The following is a 4,071-nucleotide window of genomic DNA, read 5'->3' as shown; positions in this document are numbered from 1 at the left end:
GTTTAGTTTTGGTTTAGTTTCAGTTTAGTTTTAGTTTTTTCATACCTTATTAACCATGTGCAGGATTCAAAAAGGTCAGAGTAAATATTTTGTAATACTGTTTATTTTCAAGTTCAACATAGTGCTAAATGCTCAGTCAATGCTGATACTGAACTGTTGGGTGCTGCCTTAAACACATGAAAATTATACAAACTTAATATAAAAAAATTTAAACAAATTATATTATAAAAAGTTAACATAAATTAAATAAAAATAATATAAACATAGATTATATATATATATATATATATATATATATATATATATATATATATATATATATATATATATATATATATATATATATACATATATATATATATATATATATATATATATATATATATATATATATATATATATATATATATATATATATATATATATATATAACAATATAATATGAGCTTTAATAATTAGAAACTTGGACTGTGTAACAATAAAGGCAGAGTCAAATACAAAAAAAAGTCAGACTCACATGAAATTAAACTATTACAGATGCTCTGATTCATTGCTCCACTACATTTAGTCGCAGCACAGAGCACAGTCAGTCAGTGCAGTAAACAAGCACGTCCCAGTACGTCGCTATGATGGTGCTGTACGGCACTGACAACTGCCGAAAACTGTCATAAAATTGGTTGGGAAAATGTGTTGGATAGATTTAAATCCTAAAGGCTATTAATATTGTCAAAAACTATTACTTAGGGAATTTTGTCTATCATTTTAGTTAGTTTCAGTTAGTTTTGTGAACACAAAATACAGTTTTAGTTTACTTATCGTTTTTTTCTTTTTTGGTTTTTATTAGTTACAGTTAACTGCAATGTATTTTAAATTTTAGAAATTGTTTTTAGTTTCGTTTTAGTTAACTATTATAACCTTGGTTGTTGTACATTTAACTATTTATGTTTTTACAGGCCAGCCTTAGGGTAAGGCATAGACCATATGAAAAATGGACTTAGCAGCCACAACGTCACCTGTCTGTTCCTGAAACCGTGACATGAAGCCAGTCCGCAGATGCAGCCACATTTGCTGTGATGCCAGCTGTAAGTTTCTTTTCGAACAGCTAGAGGGCGCCTGCTAGTCACATGACCTGAGCTGTGTCTCTGATTGGACAAAAATCAAACGATTCTAACAACTTCGCAACCGCTGAGTTAGAAAAAAAAAATTCACTTACCGTACAGTGTGTGCTGATAGTGAAATCAGTGTTTTAGACCCAAGCTGTTTTTTGAACCAGGCTATAAATACGTTTTTACTGCTGTAAAAGTCCGTATTTATGGCTGGGTGTGTGCATGACTTCTGGTCTTTCTGCAGCCAGCCTCAAGAGGATTCTTGATGAACAGCGACTTTTAGCACTTCTGCATAGGCTTCATTTTTACTGACTGGATATTGCCCCTTGGGGTTAGGCTGTGACCATATCTATATTTGCTTTATTTAAGTCTTTCTATTAAAGTCTGCTGTTAAAACTGGTGTGTATGTGGTTCCCGTGTTTGTGTAGACTGCCTCATGAGGACACTTGAGGAACTGCAGCTTTAAGCTTTTCCAGAAAGGCTTCCTTTTCAGTGACCAGAGGTTGCCGCTTAGTCCTGGCTTAGTTCTGGCTTCTGTCACACATTCAGCAGAAGGAACCAGTTTCCTCAGGGCCTTTGCTTTAGAGTTTAGTCCTTGTTTTGGATTAAATAATTCATTTAACTGTGACTGGTTAGTCTTAAGTCATTTCCCCTCGTTTTGTAAAGAAATCCACCTTTTACTTGTGTTTACTTCCTTTTTTAAAAAGCTTTGTTTCTCCTCTTTCATTCTTTATCCATCTTGAGGAAATGTAGCAATCCTACTACACGCAAATGCAGTAATTTTTGCAGAGGCGTCAGTTTTAAATCAATTAAATGTTCTCATTCTTAATTTTTGTAGAGATGTAACAGAGAGGATGATGTGAAAACTGAGAATGTGGTTATATAAAACAGAATCCAGACAGCCTGTCTGGATTCTGTTTTATATAATCAACCACCCACTTTACATTACCCTCTATGCTTCAGTCTCATTTAAAAAAATATCTGTTTTAATGTTAAAGAAGAAGAGCTGTAAAACACTCAGAAACCTCTTCTGCCTTTTCAACACCATACCTGCTCTCACACTTTTAACAGTGCTTTCCCAAACTTTAGATATCTGTAGCACACTCAGAAAAATGACTTGTTTTAAGATATCAAAAAACAAATGAACACATAGACTGCTTTAAAATATTTGTCAAGTATCCTGAGCAAGTAAATTTCTCTTACCCCGTTGCATTTTTTTTTACTCTTTACAAGTGATTCAGGCGCCATTTTGTTTTTCAATAACTAGAAATTAGTCATTTTTCTTGACTTGTCAGGTGGATGTGGCTCAGCTTTTGTCTAATAAGTACATTTTTACTAAAAATAAAACACACCTGCTAAGTTTTCAGTTTTTTAAGGAATTGAAATGAGGGGTGTTTTTGGTTTCTCATATTTGAAACGTGGGTTTGAAAAAAATAAAATAAAACGATGTTTGATGTTCAGACTAAACTTGTGCAAATTTTCAAACGTCCACATATTTATATGTTGTAGAAGTCCCTGAATCTGTCCGTGAACTGATCAAAATGACCTGTTGAAAAATTGTGCATGGAGAGTTGCTGAAATGATGAGGTCATGACATAAGGATCTACTAACTGGTTAGCAGTTATAATCCAGTGGTTTGTTCAAACTTGAGGGTCTATAAATTAAATGAAGAGTGAGATTACGCTAACGGACGTAGCACAGAGCAAAAAAAACACAACCAAAGTGAAACAAAGCAGCAAACTGGTAAAACTTTTCCCTAAATGAGGGTGAAGCTTGGCTCGACTTTCACTCACTTTTGGGAACTTTGAGATCAGCACAAGGCGAAGAGCAACACCTATTAGCTTTCTGCTAATATGTCAAATACCTGTGATTAGCTTGTGCTAACATGCCAAGTCAAGGGCACGGCTCTTGAGTCTCTCCTTTTTGATGCTACAGGTGGTTGCTGGGCTAGTGAGTGTGTTCACATAGCCACTGTGGGAGGCTGTGGGTGTGCACTGCTGCTGGCACTGAGCCAAGGAGGAGGAACCCAGTTTGAATGGTGTGTTTACTAACAAGTAACACAAAATCCTGCAGACTCTACTTTTAAGACACTGTGAGGACTTTGAAAGTGATCTTAGATAGTCTTAATGTTATATATCTGCCTATTTATAATTCAAGATTTAAAGTGGGATTATCAGTGCCAAAATTGGTTATTGGTTATTTTTTTGTAACTCTGGTAAGATCAGATTTTCGGGTAGGAATAGCGGACACTGGAGATGGACTGACAAAAAGAAAAAAGGGGCCGGAGCAGAAGAAAGCTTAACAGAAGAGAGATAGAGCACAAGCTAAAGGCTTACATTACAGTGTGTACCCACCAAAAGTGTCGAAAATTTTTCGCGCGTTGATATTACATACAAAGTCAATTTAAAACCACAAATTGACGCTGTGTCGGGGCGAGCATAGAGCGGCGTCAAGTGTTCAAGCGTTGAGCGGTGAGTGGCGAGCTTTTCCAGCGAAAAACGTTGCTGCTCACCTCTCAACGCTTGACGCTCGAGTTGAAATAATTGAACTTTTTGAGCGAGCGAGCATCTTGACGTGCCGGGACAGCCTATCAGCGTGGTGATCGTCACTGATGGACAGGCGCTCCGCAGCTGGAATGGAGCGCCTGTAGTTGGTATCCAGGCAGGAGATCCTGGCACCAACCCTGGATAGCAGGTCTTCAAACTGGGCAACAGTCAGCCTGAAGTACCGCTGGAACCAGCTGTCGTCCTGCAAGAGACGGTGGAACTCACCGAGCTCACACCGTCTCTGTAGGGTAGCATGCATCCAGTACCGACGTCGGCACCTAGCCCGCAGCTGACTTCTCGACAGCAGGTACAGAGCAGCGATGGTGGAGCCATGTTCGACGATGAAATGATGATGGTGGACTTTTCATGCAATGAAGCCGAGCGGTGAGCATTTTTTGCATATTTGTACCAAAACTCGA

This window comes from Halichoeres trimaculatus, unplaced genomic scaffold, assembly GCF_033239565.1.
Source record: "Halichoeres trimaculatus isolate MK-OKI-2021-1 unplaced genomic scaffold, fHalTri1.1 fHalTri1_scaffold_14, whole genome shotgun sequence".
NCBI classification, from domain to species: Eukaryota; Metazoa; Chordata; class Actinopteri; order Labriformes; family Labridae; genus Halichoeres; species Halichoeres trimaculatus.
This window is presented reverse-complemented; position numbering follows the sequence as displayed.